At 40.3% G+C, this 26,981-nt stretch overlaps 1 protein-coding gene across 1 annotated transcript in view; it reads left to right on the top strand.

Annotated features, from left to right (window-relative positions):
- The first annotated feature begins 2,332 nt into the window (after positions 1 to 2,332).
- tbl1xr1a (tbl1x receptor 1a) overlaps positions 2,333 to 26,981 on the top strand; it is a 56,346-nt gene continuing 31,697 nt past the window's right edge. Inside the window, exon 1 of the mRNA XM_034140740.1 lies at positions 2,333 to 2,631. The gene's annotated coding sequence lies outside the window, so the exon portion shown is untranslated. The remainder of the gene's footprint in view (positions 2,632 to 26,981) is intronic.

Genomic DNA, 26,981 nt, shown 5'->3' with positions numbered 1-26,981 from the left:
CATAAAATGACATTTTGTATACTGTGTGCAAATACAGGAATACTATTAGTATGCTATTTTTGTTCCTTTATCGTACAGTTGCCGAAGAGCAATTACTTCAGTATTTTGAAATTCACTCCTGTTTGAGTCCTAGGTCACAACACACTCTGTGAAAGTAAAACCTCATTAGCAGCAGAAGTGGAGGTGGTGTGTTGCAAAGTGAACAGAGGAGAAGCAAACTCTGAGGCTGAGTGCTGCATATAGATGGTGTTGGTGTGTGGTGGTTTCCCAGAAACTCATTACCCTGGCTTTGCTTTGAGGTACTTTACTTTGCAATTTGCCACACTGGAGCTGTTTCCACATCACTGTGTTTCTTTTCTTTCATTCAGCAGTGATGAGACAAGGAAACAAGTTACCTGATAGCTATATATTCCTTCCAAAACAAAAAACAACAGGCAAAAAACTGATAACAATGTAAAAAGATTGACGCCGTCACTACTACTGTACTACAACTTCCCCAGGCACGTGGAAGTACAGGCTGGGGAAATACACTGACCCCCCCTCCTCTCTCATTACCCATCCTCCACTCTCCTGTTACAGCCACGCTGAAGCTCACACTACACACCACCCTGGGGCTTTCTGTGTGTGTGTTTGTTTGTCTCAGCCGGGCCTTATCAGTGATGTGTGTGTGTCCATGTTGATGATCATATGCTTTCAGTTAATGCATACATGCATGCCTGAGCAGCTATCTATTTTTCATTGTTTATGTCTGCACAATGCATCTGCATGACTTATGTATCAGTGTAGCAATGCTGTGGTTTACACTGAAGATATGCACTCACTTCCAACCGCTTTTCTTCCACAATACCACTCAGGTGTTTTTGTTTTACTACTGTCACAAATAAATAGTCATCTGAGTCAAAGAGGACATATTACGGTAATTTTCAGGTAAATATTTGTGTTTTGTGCTTCTTTTGTGACATGTCTCCATGCTTTAATGTTCAAAAAGCTCTTTATTTTTCCCTTACTGCCTGTGGTGCAGCACCTCTTTTCACCCTCTGTCTGAAACCAGAGCCCAGTCTGCTCTGATTGGTTAGCTGGCCGGCTCTGTTGTGATTGATCAACTGCTTACAGATGTCCGGCCCCTTAGCCACGTACAATGTGTTGGAGTGCTAGCCAATAGAAGCGCAAGTGTTACATAGTGATGTAACTGGAAGTAAACAAAGGAGTCCAATGGAGGCGTTTCAGAGAGGGGGGGAGTGTGTGGGAGAGAAACTCCCTCTGGAAGGAACACAGGGATTTTAGCCTTTGAATACCATTTACTTGCACACATACCTATATAACACACTACAGGAAAGGGAAAACTCAAAAATTAGGGCCTCTTTAAATATAAGAGAGAATTTAATACGTTGTTATAAATTGATTGATCGTTGTTTGTCAAACCAGAAATCTGCGCTAATATGTTTAAAATACTATCGATTTTGCAGACAATTTTGTGTTTCTACAAAATTGTCCTCATCGTATAAACGTCTGTGAAAGCAGCTAATTATTACACGTTTGTTATTGGACAGCGACATCTAGTGGCTATATTATTATGACGGGTGCAAAGAAGGGAGTCAGCTGTAGTATAATAAAGAGTACAAATGGCGCAATAGGAGGAGGTTGGGGAGGGTGGAGCAAACAAACACAGGACTTGTTTCCCGTGTGAAACCAAAAGTCACCAGGACGCCGGAAAAGTTATACGACCTTTATAGAGGGTCACAAAGTTATGTACTTTTTAAATGTGTAACAAACTAACGTAAAATACTTAAGTATTTTAACCCAATTGATATTTTGCTATCCAAGTAGTTTTGCTGCATATACGTAATTAAATAGTTCGATTCACAACATTTAATAGATTGGTCACGTGTTGAACATATGGCGGAGAAAATATTCTTTTTGTGGGGAGGGGTGCTGCATTTCACAATACACTGCCACTGACCATAAACAATTACATGACCTAATTTGGTGTAACACTTCAAACATATAAATAAAAATGTGGTCTACACTGTAACTTTATTTTTCTCTTATGTTTAACAGCATAACTAGCATGCATACAACAACACTCCAAAAATAGCTTTGTCTTTATCACAACATTAAGCTTATAACAAATCGAATTGGTCTAAAATGTTTTTTAACTAATCATTTGTATTTTGTAATTACATATTTACCGCCAATCTCACCCCACCACACCACTTTTCCATACTGCGACACCCATTCTGATGTTTATGTGACTGGAGTGTGCTTCCTGCAGCGAGGAGCTCAGGCCTACCTCATTTTCGCCTGGCAGGTCAGCCGCTCTGTGTTTCAGTCTGAAGCCGTTGGCTGCTACTGAACCGTTTGGCTCTTTTCTCTACCAGCGAGCAACCTACAATCTAGACCCAACTGTCCTTTCAGCTCATTTTTAAGGGGATTTATCTTCATATATGCCCGTGTATCCAAAACATATCGGTCATTGGGGATTCCTAGGACCGGTTGGCCGGGTCTGAAGGCCGTTATAACGCTTTTTTCGAGGTTTAATTAGAGCTAGAAAAATAACGCTGGTGGAGGAGGAGATTCCATATTAGGAGCACAGAGGAGAAGGCACCCCCCTTGTGTGATTTGGAGCTTTTGGTGAGTGTTTATCTTCATTTTATGCTATAATTGCCGTTATAAATTATACTACCGTGTAGCGTGAGCACCTATGACTGTATATACGAGGTTTGGGCAGGTTATTGCGCTGTTTTGAACGTTTATTTTTACATTTTCTCTTGGGGTGGGGGATGGGCAGCGTCAGCGCGTGAGTAGGCGCGCGCACCGTGCATGTATTCGTAGGGTAGCTCGTGGTTGGTTTGTGTTCGTGAGCGCGCGCTTCCTTCCTGCAACTACTGCTAGCTTTGAATTAAAACCACTTTAGTGTTTTTTTTTTATTATCTCAAACATAACGATATCTTTTATATCATGTGTGTTATTATACAAGAATACACCCTGGAAATTAATTAGTTTTTCTTAATAATCTTAACTTTTTTACTAAACTAATACCTTTTTTTAATTTATTTTTCTGGGATGGATTAATGCTGTTTCTTACTTACTTTAATTACACTTTAATTACACTTTGTACCTGTTTCTCATTACTCAAATATAAGTTAGTATTGTTAAAAACAACAACAGTTTTGAATAGTTATGAATCAAAACTGAAACTGTAGTTTTACAGTGTAAGCATTTTGTCCAATAATTGTAGGCTTCTTACCCTAAAGATAGTTTTGCTTTGGTTATTACCACAGTTAAAGATAATGTTGCTGTTTAACCTTAATTGTCTGCAACATACAGTAGATGCATACACATGCCACAATACACTGTTTATTATTCTACTATGTATTATTTTATTGGCTTTTGTGTCAATTTTATTCAAAGCTTTCTACAGTTCTTTGCAGCTGGTTGTTCCAAAGCCATGGGCGGTGTGGGGGAGGGGCACACGCACGCACACACACACGCGCACACACACACACACACACACACACACACACACACACACACACACACACACACACACACACACACACACACACACACACACACACACACACACACACACACGAGGGCCACTTGCCAACCTTGTGAAGCTCAACTCAATGACACAATGTACCGGTCCCAGATAAGCCTTGAGTATAACGTCTTCTCAAAAGGCTGCTAATACAGGCTCTGTGTAACCACACTCACAATTCACAGACTAATTAGGTTACAGTATTTTTAGGCGGGAACTGACATTTTAAATAAAAAATGGTTATTTAACACATTTTGATTGAGTTGATTTAACAAAATGCACAACATCCTAGTCAATGGTTGCCTGTAGTTATTGTGGGAATGTCAGACATATTTTTCTTCTGTTTGTCTTTATTATTAGTTATATAGCTGGTTGAACTTGTTCAATAATCTAATTTATTTGTGTTTCTTTCTGATCTCATATGAAATTGCTATCCTTGAACTTTAAAAAACAATAAGAACACTCACTATTGTGTAGTTATGTATAACAGAGGTAACACATCCTTCATTCTTGGGTTTGTGCTTGCTTTGAGGTGGGCTTAGTGTGTCAATCAAGGACACCTGCTAGTCACACAGTCTTTGTTGTGGTCACTGATGTTTCTAATGTTGACATAAACGATTTGAATGTTCCTATGTTGCAGATAGAAGCTAGTAAAACTGAAGCTATGAAAGTTTTTTTGTTTTGTTAGTACATGAGCCTGGTGTGACTTTGGCTCTGTATCCTGGTGTCATTTAGCTTGAAACTAAATCCAATTCATCGCTGGGGATTAACATCCCTAGATATTTTCCCCGTTTTGTTTTTGTGTGGTCATGATTATATTTTCTTCTGTAGCAGTTTATTGGTCTGATGTGGTTATCATATACTAGTATTATTATATGTTTTGTACTGAGTTAGGGCTGTGCGATTATGGCAAAAATCATAATCACGATTATTTGGGTCAATAATTGATATCACGATTATTAAATACGATTATTCATTGACTTTGAAAAAATCAATTTATTGAATTTATTGAATAAATTATACATTTAAATAAATAATATCAAAATAATAAATACCAATAAACAAGATCAACAAATATTTTGGAGCGCACTTCCACAAGCTACTAAACATATATAAATATGATAAATACAAATAAATGAGACCAAAATTAATTAGATCAAATATGCAAAGCAAAATAATTGTTTTTTCCGATTATGTTGTTTTCGTAATTGTGGCAGGCCAAAATCGTAATTGCGATTAAAATACGATTAATTGCACAGCCCTATACTGTTGGAACAGTTAATTGGTTGAGTATTTAGAGGACGTATTGGGCTTTATCGTGTCTTTGGCTTTTTTTATGTTGAATTATATCATATTATGTCTATATGATTTTGTCCACCCCCAATTAGACAACTTCCAAACAGCAGATTGAAGCGAATTATTTTCCAACCAAAAACCCTTCAATGGTTGGATTCTTTCTGGAAGAAAACCAGTCTGCCTTACCTGACTACAGCAATGTATACAACAGTACCACGTATTGGTTATTGTCATAGACACCCTCTTATAAATATGATGTGTTTATTGTCAATAGAAATCTCACAAGTGCTTTTGTAAACTGACAACTGTATTTTGTTGGTTTAGAGTGGTAGTAGTAAAAGATCATTTTAGGGAACTGTTACACAAGAAGAAGCAAGATATGACGATACTATTTGCTTAAACCCATTAAGGCATTACATAACTTATTCATATTTATCAGGAATTTCTTTTTTTGTGAAAAAGACAATTGTCATGTCAACCCTACAAGATCGTCACTCTATAGATCAGAAATATTGTGATATTTGTTTTTTGTCCATATCGCCATACCCTACTTTGAATGGCTCTAATATTTTGTGAGCTGATATAGGACAGAACAGTGGAAAAAACAAAAAATCACTGACACTGATTGATATTTGACAGCTTTGGGCTGTGGCAACGTTTTTCTTATTGACCATCATTCGTTACATTTTTCACATTTAAGCAGTGTTTCTGTGACCATACTGTACCCGACACCAGTATGTGAAAAGGGGCAGTGAGAGTTATCTGCGGTTTCTTTTGCAGCTTCACTTGGTAATTCAGACAGGGAATAAAAGCTAGACATTTAAATCTTCTGTAGCGTAGCTAAGCCGTGACCGCAAAGGTCTTTGAAATATAATGTGAACACTAACAGTATACTGGATTTGCTTATTTATCCTCGACGTTGCTTTCCCACAGCAAATGTCGAGCACAGGACACAATAATACAAAGCAGGCAGCTGAGTCATGTTATCTACACAGGACACATTGATTAGTTGGCCTTATTAAATCACAGAGGGAGGATGAGTGGTGGAGTGGTACAGTTATGTAACCAGTGCTCGTCAGTGTTGTGAATTGAAAAGGGAAAGACAAAATGGACAAAGAAGAGCTGTGAAAATGTGTCTTAGTTAGGTAATGGTCTGACATGAGGCAGAGAGACGCACAAATGGAACAGCCCCGGATACTGTCCATGTTCAGAGATGAGAATGATCGACTGAAAAATCATATCAAAACCTAGCTATGAAATCCACTGCAGTACGATAACACTTCAGTACAACCGCAAAAATGATGACAGAGTATAGTTACATCCTGCTTTCACATTTCTGTTGAATACAAGGTCAAACAATTAACATAAAACCCATTTTCAGTTATAATTTCTAAAGAGCAGCTGGTAATATCAAGGGTGTCACGATTCTCCTGCAAGCTCAAGTGTGTTTGTGTGTTGTTTTGTTTGTTTCTTTTTTACAGTAATGCAAAATTAGGTTTGCTGTAGAGCAGCGGTTCCCAACCTGTTGTTTTTTCTTTTTATTTTGTACAGGCTAGTACACAAACATGGACATAACAATAACATATAGGAGATGACAAAATAGGTTGACAACCAAATACCACCAAAAACACAACGGCAAGCATATTTATTGTTCCTTTAATCCCACTCTTCGTTAGAGCTAATTATTTCCCATTTCATTGCGTGTTGAGCCACCCTTTGATTTTTTGTGGCAATAATTTTTTTCAAAAGAAATTGTATTTTTAATATACTCTTCAAACACCTTAAATTAAGATTACTCCTTGATTGACTTTTAAAAATATGTATTTTAGCCAGAAGAATAGTTATATTTATGAACTGTGTCGGTCTTCATCTAAAAGCCCAAATAAAATATGAAAGGGTGTAAATGTAAATTCAATATTTGCCGCCAAATAATTTGCAAAACATTATGATTTGTGTGGAAACATTTTCATTATTAAGATTATTTTTTATTTTAACCTCTTTTCCTTTCTCTTTCTTGATCCTCCTTAGCAACGGTCATTACAGTCCTTGACAGCGGTCTGTTCTACTGGATTTACAACGTGTCACATGTTCTGAATTGACCAATCAGAACTTTATTTAGCCTCCGTATTGATTATGGTTGAATGTGGGCCGCGAAAACATTTTTGATTCTTAAGTGGGCCCTGAGTTGAAAAAGGTTGGGAACCGCTGATGTCTGTGCCTTGTTTGGATGATTGAAATTGAAAGCTCATTTTGCAACGAATATCCCAAAGTTTATATGCTGCAGCTAAAGGATTACAAGGATACCTTTTTTTTTTTAAACACAAAAGCTACAATACTTATTATAACTTAAAAAAACATGAATTCTTACCACTTTATAAGGGGTGATTTTTTTTTTGGAGATATGAAAATGCAGCTTTGTACCGCATTTAAACTTTTACCAAAATGAGGTGTTTGTAACTTCAACTTAATCCCAAGGAGCATCTGTATAAGGCTGTCAGCTGTGTCAGACATTGCTTTGTCATTTCCTTAAGCTCCGCCTCCAATCCACTGAATCAACTTCAAGACCCTAAATCTGCTTTCCTATGATTGGCGGTAAAACGTCTCTACGCTGCGCTTGCTGTTGTGTTTCTATGGATAGAGCGGTGCGGCCATACTAGGCGAAAGCGCACTACCTTTGGCGCTGACCTTTTGATTCACAAGCAATCAGATTACAGAAGTGCAAAGTGTGGCAAGCGAGCAGTGGATGTAACCATAGACGCGAAGCCTCTCGGCCTGTTTGCGCTCTACTTTGCGGTGAGCAAAGAGCAATTCACGTATCATGTGAAGGCAGCTGAAAGAAAAAAAGTACTATTGGGGTGTTCGTCCTGCGAGGTTGATTTATGTAAAAATACAAAACATGATGAGTTGACTCATAGTTGCCCCTTTCCAATGTAAGTCAATGGTAAAATGTATTTTTGTGTCCGATGACATCATGTGACTAACATGGAAGTTGTAGTACCACCGTTGATCAGCATTGCTTCCTAAATGACAGCAAACATTGCAAAATGGACGCTCATTTGCTTTGGACCGCACAGATCCTCGAGAATATGGGCAGCCAACCGTTTTAAAGCCACACAGGTCTAGACAGTCACGAAAATGCTGACAGTAGAAATTAGACTTTAGAGCCAGATGGTTGTTGGTTTTGCCTTTTGAAAACCAACATTGGTGGACCATTAGTCTGTATGTGTCAACCATTATACAACCCAAACTCTTTGTTCTTCTGTTCTGCAAAGGGTCGTTTAGAAATGAAATGGGTCATAGTAGTGTTTAAAGAGTAAATACATTGATTATATATATTTGTTTCTTGAATAAAATAAGAAATAATATGCTCTATGAAACTCATATAGGATTGCCTCATATTTCTGTATTTTTTGAGTTTCCCAAGAAATGGCATTAAAGCTCAATGATCGAAGGATTAAGCGCTCTAACAGCTTAGAAGGAGAAGCTGAAACTAGAAGCCCACACATCCCTGTACGACACACACACTCAGGCCCACACACACACACACACACACACACACACTCTCACACTCACACTGTGACTGCTGTCAATGGTGTGTGTGGCAACCCCATGGGTCAAGTTCAACATTGTGAAGAATGCGTATGCGCTCAGTGGCCCTCCCCCTCTTTACCCACAAGGCTTTGAAGTTTACAGGCCTGCAGCCCCTCTGCTGCACAGAGACCAGGGTCGTTATTTGTACTCCAGCTTCTGTCCCGACCTCTGGAAAATCACTCTTTGGTTGGTTGTAAAAATGTAAGATGCTAGATCAGGGATGGGCCGCATGCGGCCCCCACCTCCTCTTTTTGCGGCCCTCAGATTAATTTATAAACAATGTAATTAATACAAAAATAAAATAAAAATAAAACATTTTTTATTTGTTTTACTTGTAGAAGCCTACTGATTAGGGGTGTTGAAAATAATCGTTTCTACAATGCATTGCGATGCGGACGTGGACGATTCGGTATCGATGCAGTGACGGAAGATAATCGATTATAGCGTAGTAACGTTGCTTCCTGATTTTCCGGCCGCGGCTTTACTATAACGTTTTTTTTTCTGTCACTTTAATATCAAATCGGTCGGTGTCGCAGAGATCAGGGAACAGACGTGACAGCGGCACCAAACACGGAGCAGTCTGCTTTATCCACCAACACAAGAACACCAGTCCAGAACCACCAGCAGAAGGACCCGCTCTGAATCACTCCGTGTCGCTGCGGCTCAGAGACACAAGGATTTATGTTTTTCAAAAATAATCGCGTTACAATCATGTCAGGTTTTTGGTGGATTTAATTAAGTCTTGGATTGCAGAGTATGAATGTCCTCTAGCAATTTTCAGACGATACGTGTGTAAAGTTTGTGAAGGCAGGAGGAAAAAAGCTTCCGCGATCACCGTCTCCTCTCCGTTCCTCCAAACCCCGCCCTCTCCCTGAAAATAATGAGTGACAGTCTGATAGTGACCCGATAGAAACTTTATTATTCACTTAATCACTGATTGAGATATAATGAAGCTAACCTAATCTCATACATTCATGGGATTTATGTAACAGTAAGACAGAGAATAAGTGTGCACCCACATGCACTATTTTTGTTTGTATATGCTATTGTAAATACTAGGGATGCTCCGATCGCCAATTTTGGGGCCGATCGCCGGAATCAGTATCGGCCGATACCGATCGCCGATCCGATCAAGTGGGCGGGGCCTAAATGGAAGATTTAAACATCACTTTAAATCTTCCATTTAAAGTGATGTTTAAAACTCAGTTAATGGGGCTCATTCACTGGAGCTTCCACAAACAACAATCAACTTAATTATTACATTCAAATTATGTATATTATTCAAGTTTACATTCACTTTGGATAATAACACGGGAGAAATGAGCGGAAGCGCTCTCTCCCTCTCTCTCTCCACCTCTCTCTCCCCCTCTCTCCCTCCCCCTCTCTCTCTCCCCCTCTCTCCCCCTCTCTCTCCCCCTCTCCTGACAGCCCGTCAGTATCGTCTCATGCAGCTCGCTGATCCAGTAATGTGTGAGGCCGACAGTGAAGAATAAACATATTTATAACTAGTTTAGCTTGTTCCAGAGGTAGATAAAATAGCTAAGTGTGTTAGGTCTAACTCTTGTGTGTTTCGCTCCGCTCACCGGTCCGTCACAGCGGGTGGAGCTGCAGGATTTCTGCTTCACACACACGTTGCATACCGCTATTTTGCTGTCTTTTTCGGACACCTTAAAATAATGCCAGACCGGTGAAGCCATTTGGCGAGCTTGTTTTGCCGCGTACAGAGAAAAGTGTCATGTATTTTACGTCATGCGATCGGCCCTCGCGATCGGCATGTTTAGAGAGCACCGATCGATCGGTAGAGAGTGAGTATCGGCAGATCTCGATCGGTGACCGATCGATCGGAGCATCCCTAGTAAATACTCCTGTTGTCTGCTGTGTTCAGACTCAAGTCCTGTGTGTGATGCCACATTCAGGACATTCAGTGTCCTTTTTTTAACAGAAGACCGTTGCTAGAAGCTGCAGCTAGACTGCAGAAGCATTAGTTTTTTGTTTTTGAGTATGGAACAACTTCACACACAGATATAGGGAGGCTAGACCTATACAATTAATTTATTTTGGTTTATAAATTAATGTCAAGACATTTATGTTATTGATTTCTGAAACACTTTCTAAATAATAAAAAGAGAGTTCATATGTATTTACTGCATGTATGCATTGATGAAAAATAAGCCATGTGCAGTAATATAGAAAATTGAGGATGCAACGCATTGGTATGAATCGTGATGCATCGTGATGCATCGGGATATCGAATTGAATCGAATCGTTGACAGGATAATCGTAATCGAATCGAATCGTGAGACCAGTGAAGATGCACAGCCCTACTACTGATACCGTCCACTAGACTCCTAGTTACGTCACGAGCTGCGTACATGATTTCGTTCGGCAGCCAAATACCGCGAAATAATCTGTGACGCGGGAATTACTCACAAGAAACACCGGCTGTTGTTATGCCTGCTGTGACGTTAAATTGCCGCTTGTATTTATGCCTTTATAAGCTTCAAAGTTGTATTTATCATCTGAATTTGGCTAAACAAGTTTAATATTCTAAAAACCAAGACTTTGTTTATTTGAAATCAGATGGAAACAAACTGTCACGGACCCTGCCGTGTTATCTATGATTACTATACGCTTTTCATTCATAATTTCAGTGGGAGGGAGGGGGAGTGGCGCTGAGGAACAGCAGAGTGCGGGTTGACAGGTTTCTGTGTTGACATTCCCCTTATTGTGCGTCAGCAGAGACAGGCTATAAGTGTCTTAGGTTCAAGTTAGACTACTAATGTCTGGGTTAGTGTTCATGACTTCATGTGTATGTCATTTTAATGGTTAATCTTAATGCACACACATTTTCCGTCCTATCCAATAGTTTGAAATAGTTTTATTCCACTGTTAAATAACCTGTTCAATACAAACATGCCACAAACATAACATTTCTGTGAACTGATATTTGCTTAGTGAGCTTATTAGAGGATGTTCCCTGAAAGATTGTAAAATGTCAATGAAGATGTCTGACTTAATTTGTTAATAATTACATACAATACATGGAATTTGTGTGTGTGTGTGTGTGTTCCAAGTGAATATGCAGCCCCCTGGTGGCCAGTACATACATTATGTGGCCCCCACCACCATCCAAGTTGCCCATCCCTGTGCTAGATCATCTGATATAATATGTGAAATTTCATAAAAAAACAAGCTTTCTCCATTTGCTTTTATGTAGCTCTTGAAGTAAGTAGGTCAGCATATTTCAATAGAGTTGATGTACTTGCATAATTTTTGCACTTTCTGAGTGACTTAATGCACTGAATGTAAGTCGCGATGGAGTACGACGGCGACATAAACGTATACTCCATTAGAATATATCACATTTCATACTTGTTCTGATTATGACCAAAGATGAGAACTGAGTTACTGCTAGTGATTTATTAGATTCTGTGATGATAGTATTTTTTATTGTCTGCTTTTATTTGAATAATGAATGCCCCGCCGTTTAACTGTAATGTTGTTCTACAGTGAAGAGATGGAGTTTCATCTTGTCTTTTATGGCTTGATTGAATTTTTTTGTGGTGCATGTTCTAGCATCTAAAATGCCCATTATTAATTTACCACAGTCAGACAAATCAGTTTCACATTTGTGATGCATTATGACCAACAACAGTGACGTGCATTTTTTTGCTAAATTCTGTTTGATATTTTCTGAAATTCTGGGTTGCCACTTGAGATGAATTCAGTAGAGTTATGTAACAAAACATTCCACCCTTCTATAAAACAAGGTGGTCTAAATGTAGCTGTTAGTGTAGAACACCTTCGTTGGTTGGATGACTAACATGCAACCTCCCTGGTTTCACTGCACTCTGTGTCCTGGGCTCTTATTGGCCGAAGCTCCCTGACATGTCAGGATATTAAGCCTTCTAGGTTTCTGCGATGTGAAACTCTTGGCTTGCTTCATTGAACAGTTAAGACAAACTTGCGATCATGTGTTTTTGGAGGAATAGGTAAGCCCCGTTCTGAGTGAAGCAGAAAATAAAAACTTTTTTTCTGTCCTTTGGATTAGGCACTGTTAAAAACGCAAGAAGAATCCAGATTAAGAAACTCTTTTTATCCACATTCTGGGAATTTTCAATGGTCAATTCCAGTATAAATTTACAAGATTTTGTCCGTGATCTATCTATGTATAACCCTTTGTTTAAATTCTTCCGGCAAAAAACTGATGGCCAGCCAGCTATGGTAGTCCTAATGGGGATCAAAGTTAACATGATCAAATAAATGAGATGCACTCTGTAGTCATTTTCCCGAACTATCTTTTGTTCGACCTGCGAAGGCTATACAAAATTCCTGCGGCCATGCAAATGTTTACCTTCCAAAGTAATATCTTGCCTTTTTCTGTCAGACAAAAAAATAAATAACGGGTTAGTATCTCGGGTTAGTATCTCGGGTTAGTATCTCGGGTTAAACTAATCCGTTATTAGGGGTGTTGAAAATAATCGTTTCTACAATGCATTGCGATGCGGACGTGGACGATTCGGTATCGATGCAGTGACGGAAGATAATCGATTATAGCGTAGTAACGTTGCTTCCTGATTTTCCGGCCGCGGCTTTACTATAACGTTTTTTTTTCTGTCACTTTAATATCAAATCGGTCGGTGACGCAGAGATCAGGGAACAGACGTGACAGCGGCACCAAACACGGAGCAGTCTGCTTTATCCACCAACACAAGAACACCAGTCCAGAACCACCAGCAGAAGGACCCGCTCTGAATCACTCCGTGTCGCTGCGGCTCAGAGACACAAGGATTTATGTTTTTCAAAAATAATCGCGTTACAATCATGTCAGGTTTTTGGTGGATTTAATTAAGTCTTGGATTGCAGAGTATGAATGTCCTCTAGCAATTTTCAGACGATACGTGTGTAAAGTTTGTGAAGGCAGGAGGAAAAAAGCTTCCGCGATCACCGTCTCCTCTCCGTTCCTCCAAACCCCGCCCTCTCCCTGAAAATAATGAGTGACAGTCTGATAGTGACCCGATAGAAACTTTATTATTCACTTAATCACTGATTGAGATATAATGAAGCTAACCTAATCTCATACATTCATGGGATTTATGTAACAGTAATGGCGCGTTTTCACTACAGCGCGGAGCCCCGTTTAAGAGAGCTGTGACGTCAGCGGCCCGTCTTTGGTTGCGTTTCCACTTGGCCTAGTACCGGCTAGCGGGTCCTAATTCACAGTTTTTCTGGCCCCATAAAATCGTGGGTCTAGGGCCAGAGACAACGAGGCTGAGTCGGGCTGAGTATGCTAAACTAGAGAGAGAATCGCTGGCAAGGGGGCTACAACTACAACAAGATGGACATATTTGACCGTGATTTAATTGTAATACACGTTTCAAAATGATGCCGAAGTAACAACATACTGATACCGGTTAGTAAAAACCATGAATTAATGCTTTGTCAAGTCTGCAGACAGACGGCAGGCGAAAAACCTTTTAAAATGCGTGTTTTCTAAATGGAGATTGGCTAAGCTAACGCAGTATATGCTCCGACCGTCCACACTCACAACAACGGCCTATACAGACATAAATAAAGCAGCGACTGTATTCACCATGACACAGGCAGTCTGTGGTTTGTACTTGTTTAACTTTTGTCTAGTTTCTGAACATATATGAGGAGCTGTGAGCTCTGAGTGCTAACAGCTAACGGCTGTGTTGTTTTTCTGGGGTTCTCATTGAAGATGACGTCACGGCTCCGCCTACACTGCGTTACTATAGATACTACCCCAGTTCCTAAACTGTAATGGAAATGCACCATAAAGTGAGCCAGTCCTAACGAGGCCTAGCCATACCGAGCGAGGCAGAGCGAGGCCGTGTAGTGGAAATGCGCCATTAGACAGAGAATGTAAGTGTGCACCCACATGCAGTATTTTTGTTTTTATATGCTATTGTAAATACTCCTGTTGTCTGCTGTGTTCAGACTCAAGTCCTGTGTGTGATGCCACATTCAGGACATTCAGTGTCCTTTTTTTAACAGAAGACCGTTGCTAGAAGCTGCAGCTAGACTGCAGAAGCATTAGTTTTTTGTTTTTGAGGATGGAACAACTTCACACACAGATATAGGGAGGCTAGACCTATACAATTAATTTATTTTGGTTTATAAATTAATGTCAAGACATTTATGTTATTGATTTCTGAAGCACTTTCTAAATAATAAAAAGAGAGTTCATATGTATTTACTACATGTATGCATTGATGAAAAATAAGCCATGTGCAGTAATATAGAAAATTGAGGATGCAACGCATTGGTATGAATGATGCATCGGGATATCGAATTGAATCGAATCGTTGACAGGATAATCGTAATCGAATCGTGAGACCAGTGAAGATGCACAGCCCTACCCGTTATCCCGACTTTTTTTCTTCTTCTCTCTGTTTTTTTTCTTCTTTTTTTTATGTCCCTTTAGGGGCTCTGTACATATATACCCTTTGTTTTAGTACATTTATTAAGGTGTAAATATATTATGTTAAATACAAGCTTTTAGAAGAGTTGAAAGAAAAAACAATTGTTCAAATTGAAAAGCAACTTCCACCATGACCAGACATAAATAAGACACAAGTGAATTGAAGCTGACTAGCTAATGTGTTGGCACAGTTCAGTTGGTACTTTGATTATTATTATATATGCAGTTATACAAGTAATACTCTGAACCTTCGCACTGTTACTACACAGATGCTCTTATGCAATCTCTGTTGGTGCAGCCCTCCAATCTCCTCATTATTTGCTTAATAGTTAGGATTGTTCCTAAACCAAATGCCTAATGTTGAAGTTTGTTTAATAATGACGGTTTAGTTCTCCCAGCAGAATCCTTTTTTAACCTCTAATTTCTTTCAGGACTACCTTAAAGAGCAGAGCCTTTCATGCCAAATCTTTATCTGTAGTCATTTACTTAGGCCCCAGCTCCATGGGAACGCATACGGCAAAACGCATCGGAGTAACGCAAACGCAACCGCAAAAAACCTTCCGCCCACACGCAATATACACCGGATTGTGTCAAGCTCCACGAGACGGCTCCGTTTACATCCAACCGCTGGAAAAGCTGCAGTACATATGCCGAGCCTGTACATGGCGCTGTAACTTCCTCCACAAAAGCAGCAACTTCCTCCACAAAAGCAGCGAAGAAGAATGGTTGTCATGGCTGCACTTCTGTTTATTCTCCGCGGTGGGGGCCGAGGGATCCGGGCAGAGTTTTTCGCCGGTCAACGTGTGTTAAAGTTTAAATCTTCCGGACAAAATTATAAAAGTGCCGGTCAAAGGTCTTCTTTGTTATTTATTGAGCTTTAAAACAAATGAATAACGACGATATAATGATATATGATAATAAAATACACAGAGCCTCAGTGTCTCTTTTTCCTCTCTTCTCACAGCGTCAGTGTCTGTCTCATGCAGCAGCTGATCCAGTAATGATGACTCAACAGTAAAAATAAACATATTTATAACTAGTTTAGGTAGTTTGAGAGGTAATTAAAATAGCTATTGTTGTTGTTAACGAAACACATCAGCAATGATGCGGGGTACGCGGAGAGGTGGGGAGAGGCGGGGAGAGGCGGGGCTATGAAACGGATGACCGTATAGGCGACCCCACGGCCCCGTTGGACCCCCCAGAGCGCTCCGTTCCCAGATCTATCCACCTTTGGACCCGTTGTCGTTTGCGGGGTCTGTTTCTACGTTTCCGTTACGGCGTCGTCGAGCTTAGAGGGCTATACGCATGAGAAATATGCGGATTCAACCCGTTTTCGTCCCCGTGGAGCCTAGGCCTTAATAACCCCAGTTCCTCTGATTGCCCCACAGTAAACTTTCGAGTAACCTGGGATGGCATCACATTGCTCATTGGCTGGTGATGAAAACGCCCAAATCCAGCTGGTGTCCCTGTGCTGCCAGAACAGACAAAAGGGGGACAGTGGGCATTCAGCAGCTTCCAGTGCAGTTGACCCGCCAACACAGGAGCAGCTCTGTGGGTGTAGCAGATCTTATCTGAACTGCTGACTCAATGCTGTTTTTGTCAAACATGTTCCATTTGTCCAGTAGATTGTCATTGTGGCTGAAACCTGAGAATGATCCTGGACTGAGCCAACAGAAGTGTAGTGGACATTTAAAATGACAATTCAATTCAAATAGCTTATATGACAACTGGCCCTCTGTTATCTGTGCAGCTCTGCTACCTCTCTTCCTGCTCAATGTGTTCATTCTCCTTATCTGCTGATTTTTCTGCTTCATGAGTAACTTCAATTGATCGTACTGCTAAGCACCTCAACCTCTCCGATCTCACGTGATGCATACGTATTGATTGAGATGAAGGAAACGCAATACTGATAACTGTTAATTACCTGCTGTACACGGCAAACATAATCCAATCATTTTAAATGTGAACATATAGAGAGCAAAGTGGAGGATTTATTATTCCATAGCTTTGACCTAACCAATACATTATTATTGCAATCTGACTCTTCAGATGTTCATTTATTCATTTATGCTTTTATATAGCATGCTGCCTAAGAATTAAAATGAAATGCTTTGACTTAATCTGCAAAATCAGACATTAAAATGTAATCAATACTAAATACCTAAAAAAAAAAAGGCTTTTATTGAACTACTATAGGTATAGCATGATAGACTTTTTTTTCCTAATAAAGGAATAGAAAAGTCTTGAGGGAAAGTTATGCTATTCTTATTGCATGAGGTGGTTTTTACTTTTAGCTATTATAGAATGTAAAACCTATCAAACATAAGAATAAAAAACGAATCAAACCTATTAAATGTATATGTCAAATCAGACTCTTCAAAGAATTCAACACAAACAAATTGGCTTAGTATTATTAGCTTTATTTATCAGCTATAACTTCATTTTCGTAATAATTAATGGCAATATAAATTCCCCATTATTGGCTGGTAATTTATCGGCACCATGAATCCCTATTGACAATTATAATGATCGCTGATTTACCACTGAACAATCTCAGCTATCATCTTTCATATCTAGGGCATGCAATTCGTTTTTTGCTTGTAGAAATGGTCAAATGTTACTTCTGACTTAATAATGTAACGAAAAGGTCCAGGGACTAACTATACTGGAAAGTTATATACAATCAATGTCATATGATACATTCTGTGGCTTTGTAAGCAACACTAAGTTACTATTGTAAGTAGAAATCTAATTAGCCATGCTAACCTTTGTAGCTTAAAGGGGACCTATCATGCAAAATGCACTTTTGTACGTCTTTTATACATAAATATGTGTCCCCGGTGTTCCAGGGAACTCACCAAGTGTCAGAAAACACAACCCTCTCTATTTTCCTCCATACCCAAATCTCTAAAAAAGGGTCTGCAACGGATCTGATAAAAACTGATCCAGATTTGAACACTGTCCTGACGTCAGGACAGTGGCGCTACTAATATTGGGCCAACTCCACCAATCAGGAGGAGACAGCCACGGCCATTGCCGTTCGAAAGCGCTGGAGACGCTGTAGTACATATGCCAGGCCTGTAGATGGTGCTGTTCTCACAGAATCTGCCCTTGCAAAAACAGAGCATTTTTTTTCAAATTGAGCAAAATTAGGCATGGCTAAAATGCATGATCTGTTTGGTATTTTGAAAAAAAAAAAGTATAAATATGCCTTATAGGTATGGTCCAACACTATATTATTCAAATATAGCATGATAGGTCCACTTTAAATTAGAGCACATAAACACACTCCCAACACCCATTCCTTACATTTTTCATAATGCATATCAAACTATATTCGGGAGCAGCGGCTCCTACTAACCCATGCACCGCTGATGTCAAAGATATACCAATGAGCTCATTATGAAAACCACATCCAGAGGTTGCCAGCTTACATTGTTCAGCATTACTGCAAAATGAAAGAGCTAAAGCCCAAAATGTCCCAGAGGCCATCTCAGCCACTAACAGCCCTGTGACTTTGATTTAGTATTTACTCGACATGGCTTCTCCCTCTGATGAAGTGACACTGCGGCTTGTGTACGTCCTGGGACAGGGAGAGACGAGGTGTATTTAAAGAGCAACTTGCAGGTTTTCCTTTTTACTAGATTTATGCTTAACCTTGCCTGAAAATTACAATAAAAAAAGTGAATGCAGGATTTGATATGTTTTACGAGACATAAGGGCAGGAATTCAGAGGGGAAAGGAGCCGCTTTGAGCTCTGCTACTAAAAACTGCTTTTTTTTAACGTCATACGTCAAACGCGTCATATTACGTCACATGGGGGAGCAACTTTCTCTGACTCCTTCTCTGCCCAATTCACGGTAGTAGTTTGTAGTTGGTTTGAGCGGTTGTGATTTAGTGAGCTGGTATTTTTTCGGTAATTTTACATTGCATTTCACAATTTTTAATCATGGTGAGCTTGTGTTTGTGCAGGTTGCACAAACTCCAGCCTGTCAGGACATCGAGTCCATAGTTTCCCTAACAGGAAAAGGACCGGAGCTAGCTTTCGTTCCTGGGTGCATTGTGCGAGGTGCATCCACCTCCCTGCAGCACATACTCTCCACAGCTGAGGCCTATCAAACAAAACGTTTATCAGGAAACCGTATTACATCTCTCTCCCCCCCTTTGCTGCTCTCTCTCTCTCTCTCTCCCCCATTCGTTCTTCTCTCTCTCCCCCCTTCGCTCCTCTCTCTCTCCCCCCCTTCGCTCCTCTCTCTCTCCCCTCCGGTACACAGCACCGTAAGACGTAGTGTGGAGTTGCATTAGGTAACGCGAGATACGGCTGATACTTGCGCATTAGTTTCTGTTATGGATCAGTATCAACAGTCCTGCCAGTAATGTTACTATATTATCAATACTACTTTAGTTATAGCCTGATTTATGATAGCTAACTTTACAATGTTGTAATGTGACCGACGTTAGCTAACATTAACTGTAGCTAACGCCGGTCACTCACCAAGACAGCTGCCCTGTTCTCCACTGGTTCTCCTCACACCACAGCTCCATTTCTCTCCGATGGCCGTTATTTCTTCTAATCCTTGGCTGCTCCTGGTCTCTTGGCCGCCTAGCAGGCTCATAATTATAAGGTTGTGGTCCGTCATATGCATACGAATATACATTTTCAACTTCTTCTGTGTCAAAACTAGCATTGTGAACCATGTTTATGAATACGTTAGACCGGCCGCTCTCCCTCATGTGACGTCACACGCGGGTGGTCTTTTTTTTTATGTGGAAGTAAAAATGTCTTACAAAAACGACGCCAGATGTCACTGTAGTGTATATTTATGTATATCTTTTGAAAATCTAGTGTACATCATTTTTCTACACATTTATTCACTGGGGTCTCCAGGGCTCGAGCTTAAGGACGTCCCGTCGTCCCGGGACCGAAAAAAATCGGGTCAGGGAGGATACAAATTAATTTAGGGACGAATTTGGGACGAGAGTTAAAATAAAAATACCCTGCTAACTCTATACGAACGGTGATGAAAATGAAACTGACTGCACGTTTTGTGTAGCACACAGTTATTAAACCTCCTTGTCAACATAAACACACACAAAGCATTTAGCAACCCGCGAAATACACGCACACACAGTACGTAGCTACAGCTGTCAGCCAGCCGCACAGCTGTGATGTAACTACCATTTTTTTACCCCGGAGCGGTGCGGAGAAACAAAACTTAACTTATGAAGCAGCTTTTGACGGCGTGCTATGCATGGGGCACCCTAGAGGGGGTTTCCAGACATGTCATTGCAGCTGAGATGAGAACTCTCCATCGCATTTAGTCCTTAGCAATATGCTGCGCCTCTCCCCATGTAGGGATGGGTACCGAGCCCCGGTATTAAACGGGCCCCGGGCCGGAATTATTAAAGACAGTGGTACCAACAGTGGTCTTTTTATCGGTACTGGAGACATTTAAAACATATATGTCATATGTATTATTGCTACATGAACATTATATTGCAGTTTTAGTTTCGCCAACTCCTTTTCTAATATGCAATAAGACTACAAAATGCGTCTATGATGTATTTTCGATCTTATTTTCGATCTTTCCAATCCAGACGAGAGATCTCTCTCTCCCGTCTGTGTGCGAGGGGGCGGGGCAGTTTGTAAAGGTCTCCTGACTGTGTTACAGACTGTCATCCTGGTTAGTGGTTACTCTGGGTTCTGTCTTCTGTCTTCAGGACAGAGTGTTGGATTTTTTTGTTAATCGGATGGGACTTGATTGGATTCAATATTAGAGTAACTTTCTCGCTTGTGTGTTTTTTTAAAATATATTTGGCCTTTGTTTATGTGTTTGACTGATTTACTCAAATAAAAAGGTTGATGAATTATCCTCTAATGATTTGTATGATGTTTTATTTATGTTAAAGGTCACTTTGAATGATTTTAACTAATGATAATGTAGAAAAACTAATATTTTAAATTCGGGACGGTCCACATTAATTTTGGGACGGCGTAGATTGTATTTCGGGGCGGTTCCGGGAGGATGGTGAAAAAAGTTAGTCGAGAGCCCTGGGGGTCTCTAACCGGCAAGTTGCTCTTTAACTCCAGTTAAATGTCATGGGATCCTCGCAGTGCTGTGGCTTTTGTTGCATTATTATCAGGCATAGCTGGGGCTGAGCTCTGCCTCAGAAGATGATGTGTTTATCTGTTTTGCAGGGTTAAATCTAAGGCTTGTATGAAAATAGGACTCATCTCATCATAGATGTGGTGTTAACATGTACTCAGTTATATGACCCATGTTTATGATGTGGCATTTTTGTTGAGTTGAAGGCCTGTGGTCCATAAGCTTTGCATACACAAGGAAGCAGAGATTTGATGTCTTCTGGAAGGTGTCAGATTACAGTAGAGGCTGGTTGTTATGTCTGACATGGATTACACTGTCTGTTATATGAGACAGGAGAGATGTAAGGGGCAGCCCAATAACTTCTTAATCCAAAGTGAGAGGGTGCAAAGAAATGGGCGGCAGAAGCTCAGCCCACAGGGAACCGGGTTCAGTGGAATGGTTCCTGGAGAGGTGCCAGTTCGCCTCCAAGAACAAGAACTGAAGAGAAACCAAAAGCATTGTGTGATGCTGTATTTTGCAATTGTGGTTTTGTTTTTGTTGACAATCATGCTGTGTCTTGTTACTTCCCCAAATGCAGACAATGAACCAGTGCTAGAGAAGAGCTAATATGGTGTTACATGAATGGCATTAATGTTAACTGTTTTAGTCCTTTTAAATAAAGCATCAAGATTACTGGGATTTTATACAACTATTTATTTACAAAGTTGACAACCATGCCTTTCTGTATAACATTTTCACACCAATATTATTGTGGCAGAAAATATATCCTGGTAAAGTTAAAAAAATATGAAGATATTTCTGAATGGTATGAAACAACAATTGTAAAATGACTTCCCTTAACCTGTTAAGCCCGAGAGACCCCGGTACCGGGGTACTGCCGCAACATCTTGCAGGAAACAGTGTCTGAGGGCATGTTCATTTAATAAAACTATGAATGTTTTATATCCATGGAACGGGAAGAAACTCATCTAACTGATCATTTGTATTTCTTTTTCAAAAGAAAACCCACAATGCTAACACTGAGCCTCTGAACACCTTACTGCACCAAAAATCACTCACAAAACCTTATTATTTATCTTTTCACCACATCCAACACATCGATTCACATCGTGAGGTGACACAGAATCGTTTGACACCGACATTACCACTGAATTATACGTATTTGCGACGTTATAAGCAAAAACGGACATCAAAACAGGTGATGCTAGGTAGCTAAAAATGCTAACATTTTTACCTTGGCTCTGTAGTCTCTCCAAAGTGGTCTTCAATGGCATTAAAACGATAAAAACGCTGCTGAAGTTAATCCATAGGTTAATCCAATGTGTCTGTGTCCCTTTGAAAGGATTTCTGATAATCCATAAGCATTAAAACTGCTTTTCCGTTTCCAGATGTCAAAGCTAGAGATAGGTCCACTCTGATGCAAAATTACATGCGCGAAGCCCCCACCTTTTCTCTTCACAACATGTGTGTGGGGGACTCCCCCTTCGATTCTATTGGCTCTAACGGTCAGAAAGAGGTGTCAACCATCAAAATCGAGCAAGGGGGGCCAGAGATATGGAAAATCCACCCAAATGACTTCAGAAGTGGTTTCTTTTTGCTAAATCTCTCTAAAAGGGTCAAATGTCACTTGTTTTGCATCAATCTTGATACAGGGTACTTAATATATGTTGTACTTTGGATTCCTAAAGCTTTTAGTCTACTAACCCATCATCCAAGGGTAGTTTTCACTATAAGTAAAAAATAATTTTTGGACGGACACTATAATTTACAGTTTTTTTACTATGTAAAATCTGAATTTTCTTTAAAATAAAAAACATCTATACTGGGGATCGAATTAGAATATTGTTGTTAGCAACAGCTCAAAGAAACGTTTTAATTTGCTTACAGCTGTTTCTTCTGTGATTGTGTTTGGGAAATAGCCTTTGGATTTATTATTTCAAACTGCGTGAGATCCTACAAGGCCTATGTGGTCACTTGCTTAACACCGCACAGTTCCCGGGGTTTAGCCGCAGCAGCTACAGCTCCACAGACTGGGGTCGTTCTGCCACTGTTTGAACAGAAACACACACACAGCCCTGTGGCAAAGCCATGTGCCACTGCTAATACAGAGAGCAGCTTTGGGCTGTGTTCACCATGACAATTACAGTAGGTGTGGTAGTGACAGTTATATAAATAGTTGGCAGTGTAGTCACCATCAGTATGTTTCATAACCATCTATAGTCCTGATATGCCATGGTGTGTAAACCACACATTTCATCAAGATACAATACAATATAAATTCTTTAGATACAATATTTGTCAATATCATCCTGACACGCTACGATTTGGATTATATTCAGGAGCTTGTAAATGATATGACACTATATCATGTATGTCCATTTAACACAATCAGTTACATTCATGAACTAAAAATGAAAAGCAACTAAATATAATCTGACAATATTACAATTTAGCTCTGAAGAAGGTGTTCACCAATGGGCAATGCGAATTTTAAGACATATTGTAAAGTATGATTGTTGATTTTAAGTTGTTGCATCCCTAACATGTGCACAACCTTTCAGCATCATAAGGAAACAACAGCATACAGTATTCTATTAGATACATTTTTTGTTCAATATTTAGTGCGTATACTCAATACCAGATAGAACATGCATTACAAATCAAGTAAATAATATTTCAGTTGACCATCTAAATCCATAAAATGATGCCTGAATATTGACTTTTACAGCCAAGATAACTACAGGCTAATCTTTAGTGTCAGTCTGTGAGATTATCAATACATTTTTTAATTGATCTCTATTGACTCGGGCTGTAAAGGATACAGCTGAGGTCATTTCTGAAAATGTGTTGGATTGTAAAACATTTTGCTCTGGGTATGGCATCATTGGAGAATTGGATACTAGGTTTGTGCTGAATTTTAACTTTTTGGTACACACAGACCGCCTCCCACCTACACGCATCCCTTGGCAGATAGACATACTAGCTTAAAATTGTTCTTGTTGAAACTATTCCAATGTCAATACTTAAATGAGCTGTGCTGGGTGAAAATGAATCTGGCTGGTGTTCCTGTCCTCTAATCTCACAAATACCCCTTTCACACCAACGCAACTCCGGTTCAAGCTCCGTGCTAGAGCTTTTCAGGTTCAGAACCGGTACTTCGGTTTAGCTCCGGCTCTTTTCACACCGCTCAGAGCCCGACTGGTGCTGCCGCTGCTGCGTCATGACGTCACAGTTTACGTCGCTGATTTTCTCCCCAACGGAGCTCACCTCACAACAACAACGGGCCGGGGACTGCGTTGCTTTTAATCATACGAAGCCAGATTAAATTAAATAACGACTTCTCCAACCTTATACTTTTCTCCAGAGTGCCGTGGTTCATTGTTTATTAATGTGTTTCAGCGGCATTTACCGACCGCTGCAGTGCTGCTGCTCTTCCACGAGTGTATTCTCCCGTTAGCTCCGGGTTAGCTCACACGGCTCTAAAGTATTCACTGTCTGACTGTCACACAAGCAGCTGATACATATCCCCAGTTCCCTTTAAGTGAATGTGTGTCAGTCTGAATTGACGCTGTTTGGCATCACAACGCTGTTATGAAAGTTTCTCTGGTATAACATGGGTGATGTTAGCATAGCAACCGAAGCTAAACTGACTACTTGCTAAGCCGTTTTCTCCAGGCACTTTTTACCGACGTATTTTTCATTATGATTCTACTTGTGATAGTCGGACATGACAACCTGTGCAGCCCATGTATTGATTCCATCCGATAGCTGCTATAATAACAAACAAAACGTCTGCCTGCTCTCCACAATGATCAATAACAGCGAACGGATGGTCAAAGTAAGGTACAAATAAACAGAATCACACGAAGCCTGGTTAGTGTTGCCTGACTTTATAAAGTGTGTTTTTTTTTAACAAGTGTGTGGTTGCGTTCTAGTCACTTTGCTCAGCACTACTGCTTGTTACAACTTTTATTTGCCGTACTCGCCTTAACTGTTAGCTCAGGTTAATCTCGCCCCCCTCCGACGTAAGCGTGACGTATGCGGTTCTTGCTTCTAGACGGACAACTTTTGGTGCTCGAAACGAACCGGATTCCGGAGCTTAGAGGCTGCTCCGCTGCGGTGTGAACAGGAAAACCCGGTGCTTTTCAAGCACCAGCACCGAACCGGCCCCGAAACACCGTTGGTGTGAATGGGGTAAGTGTCAAAGTAAAGTGCCAACTGGGCCAATCTAACGTGCCTGCCTGGATTTAATTTACTTATGGAGCCTCTTAATAGAGTGGTGCAGGAATGAGGCCTAAAACCCTGAAATGAGGCACCACTTCCAGGAATAGTTCCGATAGTTCATGGGATTTTGCGTTCACACCAAAAAGATCTGGAACTAGAACTTTTTTTTGCGAACCTTTTCACCCCTTTTTTGTCCCTGCTAGAGAGCAGGGACTTTCCTGGGGAGAAAAAGGTTCCAATTTCTGATTGGCTGGGCGAATTGCAAACCACGCCCCGTAAAACTCGGAAAAGTTTTGTGAAGCCGCCATTGTATTTGCTGGCATTAGCATTATTAGCATTAGCCCAGCGCACCAACGGAGAGAGACTAACTTATGGCAACACAAAAAAAAACATGGGAGCGGTGTAGTGATGAGGAGGTGTTGGCGTTCTGGCAATTTACTCGCAAGGCTTCACCAACTCCGGGGACTTCCGGCCGGGGACTTCGGGTGGAAGTATACGCCGTGAAGTTGTTTGCGGCCTGCCAGTAAACCCAAAGCAGAAGAAGTGACGTCAGCGGCTTCATTTGCCTAATGCTCCCTCAGGGACTTATTCCGGTGTGAACGCGATCTGCTCTTTAGTTCCGGGATCTAAAGAGTTCTGATGAACTAAGTACTGGGAACTAAGTACGGCAAAGTACTTGGTGTGAAAGCGCCTAATGTCATCAATTCTTTTGAATTTTGTTTTGGTTAGAAGTCTAAAATAATTTTTGGTTTAAACAAGTTGAAGACATTTTCACGTTTTGTACTACGACATAAAATACGTCACTCATGAATGACAGAAGCTTCCATGTTTCATAAAAACTGCGGTTGCTAACAACGGAGGTCCGACGTGATGACGTTTAGAAATGTCATATAGTCCTATATGACATTTCGAAACGTCATTGCGTTGAACATTAGCCGCCTTTAGCTTAGCGATGGTGATATGTAGCCATGAAACTGTGATGTAGTTTGTTTACAGCCTAACTTTTGCTAAATTGTTAAGTGGTTTTAATTAGTGGACATTGTCTTGCTGAACAAAACGAATATCAAAAACACGTGTTTGACGCAGAACTTATGCTATATTCTGAAATCTAATTAAATTTGCCATTGCTTTTTTGCGACTCTTAACAGCACCACTCCATCTCCCTAGTTAGTTATACTATGCGTTCCTTAACCTGTTACGCACCGCCCCCCCGGTACCGGGCGGATAAACGCGTAATTTGCAGGAAACAACGTCTAAGGAATCTTAATATTTAATAAACTATGAATGTTTTATATCCATGTAACGGGAAGAAACTCAGCTAACTGATCTTTTAAAAAAATGTGTCGAATAATCGATTAATATTCGCCAGGGCTGTCCGATTTTCGATTTTGATCATGGTCAGTTTCTGGCATCCCTAGCAGGCGGCGGTAGTGTGTATTCGTCATTCAAAAGAGGCAACAACCGGAAGACAGACTGCGTGATACACCGAGAGAAGAAGAACAGACTGTGTGATATAAACAAACAACAAATAGCGTGTGCGTTCCATTTTCACTCTACAGCGAGAAGCTCATGGGGCTTTCCCGAACCTGTGTCGAGAGCTGGAGTTAAATGAAATCTCAGATTTGCTTTCTTAATAGTTTGTTTGGGTCCCTCACTTCCGTTTCGCTTCTCATGCACTGATTCGCTAAGCTGAACAGCCAATCAGAGTGATTTCTTTAGCCGACAGCCTTTTACCGACAGCCTACCGATTCAACATGTTGAATCGGTGGCGGAAGGT

Source organism: Trematomus bernacchii, unplaced genomic scaffold (assembly GCF_902827165.1).
Source record: "Trematomus bernacchii unplaced genomic scaffold, fTreBer1.1, whole genome shotgun sequence".
Taxonomy (NCBI): Eukaryota; Metazoa; Chordata; class Actinopteri; order Perciformes; family Nototheniidae; genus Trematomus; species Trematomus bernacchii.
The sequence above is the reverse complement of the archived record's forward strand: the minus strand, read 5'-3'. Positions and strand labels throughout refer to the sequence as shown.